This window comes from Phyllobates terribilis, unplaced genomic scaffold (assembly GCF_046119375.1).
Source record: "Phyllobates terribilis strain yellow unplaced genomic scaffold, ASM4611937v1 Scaffold_7__3_contigs__length_470593459, whole genome shotgun sequence".
In the NCBI taxonomy this organism is placed as follows: domain Eukaryota; kingdom Metazoa; phylum Chordata; class Amphibia; order Anura; family Dendrobatidae; genus Phyllobates; species Phyllobates terribilis.
Window position 1 is genome coordinate 286,280,474 of NW_027362767.1, and position 13,634 is coordinate 286,294,107.

Genomic DNA, 13,634 nt, shown 5'->3' on the forward strand with positions numbered 1-13,634 from the left:
GAGAGATGTGCTCGACCAGAGACAAGTCTGGAGACACTTCAGGCCATTATAGCACGACATGTCACAGAGGTGGCTGACAGCAGATTAGATTGGAGGTGTATAGCTACCATAGATTATGCCACCCCACACCACAACCCCAGAAGTAAGACAATTGTGATGTTCCCTCGTGAAGACCTTCATGGCATTTCCCATGTGGCTATTATTGCATATAAAACATTGCATCCAATCTCCATTGCTCCATTCCAGCCTCTGGTCTCCATCTGAAGCCCATGTTGGCAATGTCAGGAAGAGGCCTTGATAAGAGAACATCCCATCAGTCCTGCTTCTGGGATTATAGTGTGAGGTGGCATACTGTACTGTAATAGAGGAGCTGCCAGACCCCTCTATTTTTTGTTCCAGGTACATTACCAATTCAACCTTACATTGATTTGGTGGTGGAACCAGTGGTATGCCAGTTCTCCACAGTGTCCAAATAGCCATTTTTAACACTACAACACCAAGCTGCATGATGCTTGTGCTACTGTGAGTAGCCTGCATGGCCTTAACGTGTTACCTTGGCCTGCAGTGTCTCTGAACTTGTCTCCCATCGAGCACAAGTGGGACATCATTGGTCGGTAATTGCAAAGGTAGCTGCTGTCAGTGGATCTTGATGATTTGCCCAAGTGCCTTCAGAGCGGCAGAACATTTCTCAGACAACCATTAATGACTTCACTGATTGCAAACAAGGTCTGTAAGTGGGGGATTACGGCACGTGTCACTCATACTCTATACTAAATAATTTGAGATGTTTTGAAAAAATGTTCTTTCCATTTGTTCATCATTTGCATGTCATTAACATGTCTATTCATTCTGTGATTTACATAATTCTTTGACTTGTCCATTTTGGATTTCCAATTTCAATGTTGAGGAGTTTACTCCACTCACCATATTGTTTCTTCACTATTTGTCATGATCTTGGGTTATTTACAGCAATCCACAATGATGTGACATCCATGCAACTTTATATCAGATGACCACATCTGGCAAGGGAGGCCATGCTGATGTCACATTATAACCGTTGATTAGCTTCCGTTGGTTCTGTGACATTATATGGAAGTAACATCTTGGCAAACGACAAAGAGAACGGGTTGGAAGACGTCCATGGAGAGAGGCAATGTTCCTTCTGACATATTGAGGCACAAGTTTAATTTCAGATTACACAATTCTTTAACCACCATATTTGCATTATTCTCCAGTGAATTTAGTTAGCATGGAGAGCATATATTACTGTGGATCTTGTATTCACTATCTTTATTTCATACATTACTTCTATTAAAGCTAATCTGAAAACACTAATAGGTTAATGAGCACATTTTTGAACAGTTTCTGGTTTACATAGTTTGGTTTAGGGTTGTGTGATGTCTTTGTGGTTTGGAAAAAGTTGGAAACATCTGATATCTAGAGATTAATGAACTCCGCGTCAGGGGAAGCATTCTGGAATTGCAGGATACAATGTACCATTGGGAGGAAAGCTTGGACATCGGCCCTTGTTTAATTCAGGTTTATTTGTCATCCATAATTGTAAAATAAACTTTCCAGAAAAGGGCATGGGTCAGACGCATTGATCTGATCTATGCTGGAGGATGAGGAGGACAGAGGAGTCATTCTATACTCTGCACATATATATCATTCAAGAAGTATGTAGATGCCTGATGAATAAACCATTTTATCCCAAATCCAAAGGTTTTTATACAAAAATCATACACTGTTTGCATATTAATAATTTAGAATATATATGTACCTTATCATTATGCCATAAACTACAGATACACTGCAGAATATTAGCCTCCTTACATATCAATGAATAACTAGTGCTACAATAATAACACATATTATTCTGAAGATTTACCCCAAAACACAGACATGACCAGAAAATGAGTCTCAGTTGAGTGAAGTCTTTATTGCATGTCCTATTCCGCTTTTTATTGTTCTTTTACATCAGTAACAAGTGCTTAAAGACAAATACACTAGAGATGAGAACATCTTTTTAAATTCAAATTTGCAGACTTCACTCCAAAAAATTGTTTTGCAGCCATTAAATTTGCACGAATCCCAATACTGGAAAGCTTGTAACTGCTCGGAAAATAAACCTGGGGGAGAAGAGAGAGAGAACCCAGCTGACCATAGCAGCTTACTCTCTACAAAGGAGAGAGAGATATAAGATATGAGTAGAGACGAGCAAACCCAAACTGCACGGTTTGGGGTTCATACGGTGCTGAACTCCGAAGACGGATTTCTCCCGGGTACTCCATTTTAGCGTTCGGAGTTCCGTGAGAACTGTAAGAGAGAGAGAGACTCTGCTTCCTTTGGCAGCCACCTAGCTCTTACAAGGACCATTTTAAAGCAGCACCAAACTTTGGGTTCCCATTGACGCCTATGTTTTTTGGGTTCTGGTTCAAGTTCGGATATAGCTGTAGTACCCGAACCAACCTTTGGACTAAAGTTCGGTAGAACCCCACAACCCCAAACATCAACAGATCCGCTCATCCCTAGATATGAGCTTACCCTCTATATGAGTGATAGGACCCTACTGACCATAAGAGCTTACACACTACAGAAGAGAAAGACCTATCCAGTGACTCTGGAGATGGAAAACAACTCTGCCGTACAAACTGTGCTTCGCTGGGAATTGTTGATTTCTGATGACCCAGGTACTGACCACCACTGTGGAAGGTATGATAATCCGTTGGATGTCATAACTGCAGGGCATTAAGAGGAGGCCCCGTGGCCATGTAAAATAATGTTAGCCAACTCTCTGATACTTCAGTAGTGTGGGAAATGATGTCAGACAAGATTATATTTTGTTTACCGGAAATCAAATATCAAAATGTTCGAATTCTCATAAAACCGTCAATTTCAGGACATTTGACTTGAACTCGATCCTCTGTGGATCAATCCACTCATCTCTAAATTAAACGTTTGCATTAAAGTGCCTAAGTAGATTAGCTAAAGTGTTTGATCGGTTGCAGCTGTAATTAGGCACCAAAGGCCCCCATCAACACACTTGCGCTATTCAGAGTCATGCTACATCGCTTGCTCACATGTTAAGCTAAACCCTCTCACAAAAGATCCAGCAATATATATATATATATTTTTTAAATGCTTGTATTTTTGTCTAAAATCATTTCTCACAGGATCCTCCAGGGGCTTGTCTTTAGGCTACTCTGCATAATTACCCTGTGATCCATGACCCCTTGGTGAAGTTCAATAAAAAGGGCCTTATCTCTGGTACGGTATGGTGGATTACAAAAATAAAGAAGACTTTGGGGAGCAGCGGTAATAAAATAAGAACAAAAATTGTTGACTTTTAAATTGATGACAGGTCCTTTAAATCACAATTCTTTTTAACTATAAAAGTTAGCTTCATGTTAGATACAGACATATATGTAGTATATCCCAGAAGGTAAACTATATATTAAACCATATATTGTATACTAGCTATTGAACCCGTTCTATGCCCGGCGCTGCGGCAACGCTCCTCCCGGTCAGGTAAGTATGTAAGTATGGCGCCGGAGATCGCGGTATGAGTTCAGTGTCTACGCATACCGCGATCTCCGGCGCCATACACTCCTCTTACCTGTAACGGCTGGATGCGTTATTCTGTCTGGAGTCAGACTGCGCGTCGCGCATGTGCAGTCTATCGAGGCTTCAGACAGAGACACGCATCCCCCGTTATATTGTAGATGTCAAATGTTCAGCTTTAGCTGCTATTATCATCCTTGTCCACCCACAGACATTGCTTTATTACGTCTTTGTTTTAAACTTCGTTTTTTTTCCACATCTTGTCGCTCTTGGCCCTCTCACAGCTATACTGTTATTCCACCGATGAGTCTGGGCTTTAATTGGAACCATTTACACAATTATTTTGTTCTATTAACATTTATGAGAATTCTTTTCTGGAAAATGTAAAACTCCAGTCCCAGAACCATCATATCCACATTGCTAAGTGTAAGATACTTTAAGCTTGCAGACAAACAGGGCAGTCACCGGTAGCAACAGAAAACTATTTCATCTTATTGTCATCCTTGGAAAAGGAATTTTACAGATTTGGGCAAATTACAGTCTATTGTTGTTTTTACACATAAAGCCTACAGTATCTAAACCAAATTGTCCTCCCAAATATTATACCCAAGGGGTTGGATGGTGCCACTCTAATTAATGTGAGGAAGTAAATCCAATGCTTCACAAAATGGTGGAAAATCCCCAACTGGACCCCCAACAAGTATTATATCACAGAGAATAATGTTGACTGGTGGGAAAATCACAAAAATGTACATTTTATTTCCACTACAACATCCACACATATCACATATCTGTGGTGAGACATCTTATTTTATTTCTGTATTCTCTTCCAGTGTCAGACAATTACAGTGTTCTCCTGACTCTGAACCTCTTTGTTACAGTGTAACCGAGTCTAGGAAATACAGCAGCTCTTCTGCCCCTACATTTTATAATTGATGGGGGTCCTGTCAGTAATATTCAGCAACCTTTCCAGGCAGCTATGAAGCTAATTTAGTCACAGAGTCGTCCTGGTTTTATAAAACCAACATGATCCTTTTAAGAGGTACAATACACTTGATGTTGACAATGTGCCTCCCAGCTGTCCTAGATCCAGCAGGATTGTACTGGATTTGGGGAGATGTCTCGCAGTCCAGGAGGTAGGTGCCATGTCCTGTTTTAAATTGCACCTGCATCTTTGGGGTACAGACACAGTTGAATACAATAATCAGATTCTTGCTCTACCGTTCACCTGTGTTCTAAGGTTTGGTGCTGGAGGTGATCTGCTCCTCTCATCAGGGCCGGCGTCAGCACCCGGTGCACCCGGGCAGGTGCCGTGGCCCTGAGCAGGCGGGGGGGGGCCCACTCGCCGTCGGGCACCCCGCCGCGCTATATGACCCGTGAGCGGAGGAGAGCGATGTCAGCGCCTGCTCCCCCTCGCTTGCTCAGAGCCCCGGCAGCCAGCGACTGTGACGTCTCAGGTCAGAGGGCGCGGTGACGTCTTTCCACTGCACCCTCTCCTGAGCCGTCACAGCACAGAGCGGGAAGACTCTGGCGACGCTGGAGTCCAGAGCTGAGCAGCGGCAGCAGGTGAGAAGTGAGGTATTTGATTTTTTTTTTTAATGTATGGAGGCATGGGGCATTATATGGGGGGGGGAGGTGACATCCTGATTGGGGCATTATAAGGGAGGGGGGTGTGACATCTTGCATGTGGTATTAAAAGGGGGGGGTGACATCATGCATGGGGAATTATAAGGGAGGGGGAGGTGACATCTTGCATGTGGCATTAAAAGGGGGGGTGACATCCTGCATGGAGCATTAAAAGGGGGGGCTGTGACATACTGCATGGGGCATTAAAAGGGGGGAAGTGACATACTGCATGGGGCATTATAAGGGGGGTGACAACCTGCATGGGGCATTAAAAGGGGGGAAGTGACATTCTGCATGGGGCATTAAAAGGGGGGAGTGACATCCTGCATGGGGATTATAAGGGGGGGAAGTGACATCCTGCATGGGGTATTATAAGGGGGGGCAGTGACATACTGCATGGGGCATTAAAAGGGGGGAAGTGACATACTGCATGGGGCATTAAAAGGGGGGAGTGACATCCTGCATGGGGCATTATAAGGGGGGGTGACATCCTGCATGGGGCATTATGAGGGAGGGGGGTGTGACATCCTGCATGGGGCATTAAAAGGGGGGGGGCAGTGACATACTGCATGGGGCATTATAAGGGGGCTGTGACAACCTGCATGGGGCATTAAAGGGGGGGGTGACATTCTGCATGGGGCATTAAAAGGGGGGAAGTGACATACTGCATGGGGCATTATAAGGGAGAAGGGAGGGGGGTGTGACATCCTGCATGGGGCATTAAAAGGGGGAAGTGACATACTGCATGTGGCATTATAAGGTGGGTGTGACATCCTGCATGGGGCATTAAAAGGTGGGGAAGTGACACCCTGCATGGGGCATTATATGGCAGAGGAATGACATACTGTATGGGGCATTAAAAGGGGGGAAGTGACATACTGCATGGGGCATTATAAGGGGGGGTGACAATCTGCATGGGACATTAAAAGGGGGGAAGTGACATTCTGCATGGGGCATTAAAAGGGGGGGAGTGACATCCTGCATGGGGATTATAAGGGGGGGAAGTGACATCCTGCATGGGGCATTATAAGGGGGGCAGTGACATACTGTATGGGGCATTAAAAGGGGGGAAGTGACATACTGCATGGGGCATTAAAAGGGGGGAGTGACATCCTGCATGGGGCATTATAAGGGGGGGGTGACATCCTGCATTGGGCATTATAAGGGAGGGGGGTGTGACATCCTGCATGGGGCATTAAAAGGGGGGGCAGTGACATACTGCATGGGGCATTATAAGGGGGCTGTGACAACCTGCATGGGGCATTAAAGGGTGGGAAGTGACATTCTGCATGGGGCATTAAAAGGGGGGAAGTGACATACTGCATGGGGCATTATAAGGGAGAAGGGAGGGGGGGGGTGACATCCTGCATGGGGCATTAAAAGGGGGAAGTGACTTACTGCATGTGGCATTATAAGGTGGGTGTGACATCCTGCATGGGGCATTAAAAGGTGGGGAAGTGACATCCTGCATGGGGCATTATATGGCAGAGGAGTGACATCCTGCATGGGGCATTAAAAGGGGGGAACAGCCTGCGTGGGGCATTATGTGGGGGGAACAGCCTGCATGAGGCATTATGTGGGGGGAACAGCCTGCATGGAGCGTTATATGGGGGCCAGTATTCTGTATGGAGCGTTATATGATGGCCAGTATCCTGTATGGAGCGTTATATGGGGGCCAGTATCCTGTATTGAGCATTTTATGGGGCCAGTATTCTGTATGGAGCTATTCGCTGGTTTCTGAGCTATTGTGGAATTTACAATAGATATTGGTCATGTAATGTATGAAGTGAAATCTTTGGCATTGTACTACATATATATATTTCTCTGTGGTATCTGTGCATCATGAATCTTGGTATGTGTTAAAGGGGCCCAATGAGACTCTTTTGCCCAGGGCCCACAAAAACCTGGAGCTGGCCCTGCCTCTCATCATTAAAATCGGGCTATGCAACTATTTTTTTCAGATTTGCCGGTAGAGTGGCAAGACAACATGCTGGAGGAAGGGAGCAATGTGAAGTATCAAACTTTGTGGGAGGGTCTGTAGGAGCTTCTAACTTTGTGGGGCTTCACTGAGGGCAATGTGTGAGGGCACTGTGGGGCATGATTGTGTGAGGTGTAATATTTGACCATCATTCCGCGTGGTGGACAATCTGGGGAAATTTTTGCAAGTGTGGGGGCATCATTCTGTGTGGGGGGCACTGGGGGTATCAATAAGTATGTGGGTATGTGTGAAGAAGTACTTTGGAGCATCATATTGTGTGTGCAAGGGGGAGATGTTGAGAGATCCTTGTGGTGTCATACTGCATGGAGGCCACAAAAGAGGTATTAAATTGTGTGGTAATACTAAGGGGCTTCAATAGGGGCACTTGTTTGTGTGGTTGCACAAAAAGGATTGGACTAGGTTAGAGAATAGAGATGTGTCAAAACTCAGGTTTTGCTGCCCTTTCTCTGGCATCTCCCGTTAACAACATGGTGGCTCATGAAGCATATGGATGTCACTATGTACATTTCACACCCAGCACCTGGCTGTTCTTCGGGTTAAGCTGATTTTCGTAACCTCCAATTGCAGCTGACAACCAAGAAGACTGAGGAAAAGGGAGAAATCTTTCATAAACCCTCATTTTGATTTCCATTGGCCTCTCCTTGGACTTTAGTGCACTGGGAAACCTACCCGTGGAGAACATTGTGCCAGTGAAAATTTACTGGCATACCGAGATCAGTAGAGAGAACATATTTATTTACGTTTTTTCCTTCCTCTATGATTTACCGTGTGCCAAGAAAAAGAAGAGGAATAAAAAAAAAGACGTGCTAAATCTGCATGTAGACTAGTTTATCGTCAGCCTATTATTTACCGACTCTTGCCTGTAGCCATTTATGCTGTCGTTCCTCAGAGCCTGCGCCAAACCTTGGCCTCTCCAAAGTGTCACAGCTGCGATATGATTCAAGAGATTTTCTCAATTCTTTTAAAGTGCTCCACAGCAGGATTACCAATCATTCTATTTGATTTCTTAATAAGCAGAGACTCATCTCTCTATTTGGAGCAATATATTTGCATAGAAAATGTACTAAGCAGATTGGGCTTAATCTCAAGCAAAGACCGTCCAACACATGATTCCAATCTACAGGATAGAGAAAGAATCCCAGCGAAAAAGACCAATTATTGCAGTTGCTAAAAAAATAGACTTTATTCTCAGACTTCAATTTTCCTTTATATCATCGACTTTTCTTATCTGTTAATGCTGACTAATAATAGACATTTAGGAAATAATACATTGCATGCAATGAAATGCTGTCCTTAATAAACTACCTGCCATGCTATAGACCAGTAAACATTTTCATTGCATCATGCACTTGCAATCACCATACTGGGAGCATGCTAGGATTAGTATATTCACAACACCTAGAGTGGCGCCTTAGTCTTTGACTTCAAACATATGACACTGACCCCTAAAAAGGAAGTCAACAGTAAACCTGTAAAGTATCTTAATGAAAATAAAATTATACATTTCAAACCATGGAGTGTGATGCAATCATCGTAAAGATTTTCTGGATCAGACTGTGTTTTAAACATTTAACTATTTGTTTGCGGATACATATTTTTCTGTTAGTTTCAGCTCCAGGATTAATACAGGATGATTCACTGTCTATTTTAGCCAGAAAAATTGCTGTAAACTTCTAAAACAGGATCTCTATTGTACTGAAATTTGGACTGTACATAGTTTGGTTCATGAGAAGTGACAGCGCAATGAATCTCAGCGACGAGAAACATCCTCGTGCTGATTGCCTCGCAGACTTGTTACACCGCCGATTGTCTCTACTATGAGATAGACTGGTTGCACGCCTTCCTTTGCGTTGGTAGTTTATGTGTGATGCTTGCATTTCACTCCTGCTGAATTCCTTCTTCATTTGTTAACAATGCATAAATAGTTTTGAGGAGCGAGTTTTCATTGTGAAAACTTCTTGGAGTGCTTAAAGACGTGCCAAAGTGAGTTTCTAAAGAAGTTTGGAGGTCCAAATCCTCCGACCAAACCAAGTATTGAAGTCTTCTTTGATGACAGAGTAATCTCCAAGGGACTGTGGCCAGCAAGATGGCCTGATTTAACACCGCCAGATTTTTTCCTTTGGGGCCATTTGAAAGTTCGAGTGTACAGTATCAAGCCACAAACGTTACAGACACTCCGAGAGAACATACAGCAAGGAACTCAGGCTATGACCCAAGACGTCGGGTGCAGGCGTGCTTGGATGCAAATGGTGAACATTTAAAGCAATTTTTCCTGGTAAAGTAGCGAGTGAATCACTTGTATTATTTTACAGTTTCATGAACCTTCTCTACTTGGAAAGAATCCCTTTGTGAGCACAGTACACAACTGTTGCACTCTGTCTTTATCGTGTTTATTTTGTTAAATATAGCTTAGCCCTCATGAGGGTTCTTGCCTTCCTCTGGTCAACATTGCGGAAGGATAGGTCAAACTGGATGCACTCATGTCTTTTTTTCAATTTTATAAGATCTGTTACTTTGTGCATTTTCCTAAAATAGACATCTCACTTTGCTTCTCTCAAGACAGGGTTAATGCTATGACTCTCCACTATACGTCCCACCAATAAGTGTATAGCTAACAAAATAATAAGCTTTAGAAATGTTAAAGAGGGTTAGAGACATTCTTGTAATATTAGCTCCAACAGAGGTCTCCTCTATTCATATTCTAATTCATTGAAACTGAGCCCTATAATCCTAGCACAGTCCTGGATTCTTATTATACAAAAAATCTTAACACTATACATTGAACTGTGCTTCACAGATTAAAAAGCGCATTGAAAGGGCAGTGGTTTGATGTCATGAACGCTCTTGTATTCTGCTCTGAGGATTTCACGGTTCACCTCACCTTTTAAGCGATAAATATTGTACAAAAGTTGTTAAAGGATTTTTTTGTGTGTTGGGGTTGAATAGTCATTAAGTTCATGCAGTAGGGAGTCTTTGCGAAAGTAGAGATTCAGCCTTTTCAGAGCGTATGAGGCGGAGAACACCTGTTTACTGACATGAAACTTTCTCACACATCCTTCAATAACAATACTTCGGCTTTCTTAGATGAAAGAAGCAAGGAGACGCCTGTTGCATCCTCTCTTCAGAGATTTTGGCAAATAGACACTGCCAAAATTGTGTTCAATGCGTGTCCAATGGCAAATAAGCTCCACCAAAAGAGTGTCCAATATTACATTTCATCAAATGCATTTTAATTTTTTTGTCTTCTTTGCAATGTTTGAACAGAGCGTATTTGTAGTATATATATATAATTGCAATCAAAACTATTCAATTCCCAATGCAATTGAGGTTTATTAGCAAAATGTTAAAATTTTTCTGCTGTTTGCAATTAACTAAACAAGAAGAATTGAAATAGCTCACCTCAGCTAATAAAACAAGTGATTTATCCAAATTCAATACAAGATGCCACTTTTACTGACTACTCCAGTCTCAGAATTAATCAGCCCCTTCATGACTTCTTTAGTGCTCAGTAGAGAACATTTTGGCTGTTGTGACCTGCTCCAAATGTGATGCATAGCCAGACACCAGCAAAATCATTGCCCAGTCTTCAAAGACAATGGCCGTCTATTCACTAATATTCTTGGGTTGACAAGAAAGTGATCCAAAAAGTTAAGATAAGAGAACATTTCCATGCCCAGACAATGAAAGTATTCAGAAAGATACAGTAGCAAATGTATTAAATGTTCCTAGAGATACAGTTGGAAGTATTGTTCTCATGTTCAGAGTTAAAGGAATTTTGGCTACACTACCTGGATATGGCAGAAAAAGGAAGCTATCATTGGCTACCACCAGGTTCCTAAGGAGACAGGTAGTCAAAAACCATACAGTAACTGCAAAAGACCTACAGTAAGATTTGGTGGTAGCAGAGACTGAAGTTTCAGTTTGCACAACACTGAGCATACTAAACACTGAAGGTTTCCAAGACATACACCACTACTGAACTATAGGCCGGTGAGTCTGACTTCTATACCAGGAAAGATCTTTGAACAAATTATTAAACAACATGTATGTAAGTACATGGATAAGAATGAAGTGATTAACCAGAGTCAGCATGGGTTTGTAACTAACAAGTCATGTCAGACTAACTTAATTTCCTTCTATGACAGAATCACTGACTGGGTGGATCAGGGAAATGCTGTAGATATAGTATATCTTGACTTCAGCAAAGCATTTGACAAAGTATCTCACACCATCCTTATTGAAAAAATGACCAAGTATGCAATGGACCAGGCAACTGTTAGGTGGATTCATAACTGGCTTAGTGATCGGACTCAAAGGGTGGTTGTAAATGGCTTCACATCCAGCTGGATGAATGTCTCAAGTGGGATACCACAGGGCTCCGTCCTGGGACCTGTATTGTTCAACATCTTTATCAATGATTTAGATGAAGGAATTGAGGGTAAACTGATTAAATTTGCTGATGACACAAAGCTAGGAGGGATAGCTAATACTATAGAAGAGAGAGAGAGGATTCAAAAAGACCTAAATAAACTGGAGCAGTGGGCAGCAACCAACAGAATGGTTTTTAACAGGGAAAAATGCAAAGTACTACATCTGGGCAATAAAAATGAAAAAAGCATATACAGAATGGGAGGAATAGAGCTAAGCAACAGTACATGTGAAAAAGACTTAGGTATACTAATAGATCATAGACTAAACATGAGTCAACAGTGTGATGCAGCAGCAAAAAAGGCAAATACAATTCTGGGATGTATTAACAGAAGCATACAGTCTAGATCACGTGAAGTCATTATCGGTCTTTACTCCTCTTTGGTCAGACCTCATCTGGAATACTGTGTACAGTTTTGGGCACCACATTTTAAAAAAGACATAGACAAACTGGAGCAAGTTCAGAGAAGAGCGACCAGAATGGTGACTGGTCTGCAAACCATGTCCTATGAGGAACGGTTGCAGGATTTGGGAATGTTTAGCTTGCAAAAAAGAAGACTGAGAGGAGACTTAATAGCTGTCTACAAATATGTCAAGGGCTGTCACATTGTAGAAGGATCATCTTTATTCTCATTTGCAGAAGGAAAGACTAGAAGCAATGGGATGAAACTAAATGGGAGGAGACACAGATTAGATATTAGAAAAAACTTTTTGACAGTTAGGGTGATTAATGAGTGGAACAGGCTGCCACCAGAGGTGGTGAGTTCCCCTTCAATGGACGTCTTCAAACAGAGGCTGGACAGACATCTGTCTGAGATGATCTAGTGAATCCTGCTTTAAGCAGGGGGTTGGACCAGATGACCCAGGAGGTCCCTTCCAACTCAACCATTCTATGATTCTATGATTCTATGATCCAAAATCAGAAAAAAAGTTGGCTCCAATATGGCCAAACCATAACAATTAGCAATAGAAGTTGTCTGGGATTCTGTTTTGTGGAGCAATTAACCAAATCTGGAAATATTTTGGTTTATGAATCAGTGATATGTCTGGAGAAGGAATGAAAAAGCATACTCTGAAAAAAAGACTCTGCCTACAGTGAAGCATGGTAGTGGCTTGGTGATGCTCTACTCTGGGGCTTCTTTGCTTCCTATGGCAAACTTGCGGCATGTGGAGGGTAAAATGCATTTAATCAGGTATCAGGAAGTCCTACTAGAAAATATTATGGTGTCTTTGAGGACACTGAAGATTGGGCACCATTGAACCCTCCCAACAGCACAGTGATCCCAAGCATACCTCAATATTTCAGAAGAACCAGGAAACCATTGCACTCAATATGCAATTCAAGATAAATATATTTTATTGGGAGAACAGCCTATATTAAGCATCTAAAACATTAGTGATGGACATTTTGGTCTATTCCACATCTTTGTAAAGGTCATTCATGGTGGATGGAGTATGGTGTACAGTCTTTAGTTGCTTCTTTCTGCATGCAGTCCACTTCTTTATTGTGTCTGATAAACAAACGGCTATGTTAGTAGTCAGTGAAGACCGTGCCGGTCCAGCACGGGTCACTTGCTGGCACTGCTGCTGTGTTTCTGTTGTGGGGACCTGATCTCTGTCAGACCCTTACAGGAGTTATGCGGTAATCTTATACTGCAAAACATTTTGCTCAACCATTTTTCTCTTTTTTGCCCAACATTATTATTTTGCTCTCCAGCCGAAGGGGAGCGGTCTGTAGGCAACAGTGAAGTATAGTTGAGGTTCCTTGCAAGTTTGGAGCTGCATTTCAGCAAATTGAGTATACTGTAAGGAAGGCATCTGATTGGTTCAAAATATATTCTCCATCAGGACAATGGCCCGCCAACATACAGCCAATGTCATTATGAAATATCTTCAGCATAAATAAAAAAGTGATATGTCCATCAAAGTGCCCTGATCTCAACATCATTGAAAAAGTCTGGGATTACATTAAGAGACAGAAGGATTTGCACAAACCTACATCAACCGAAGAGCTATGGTT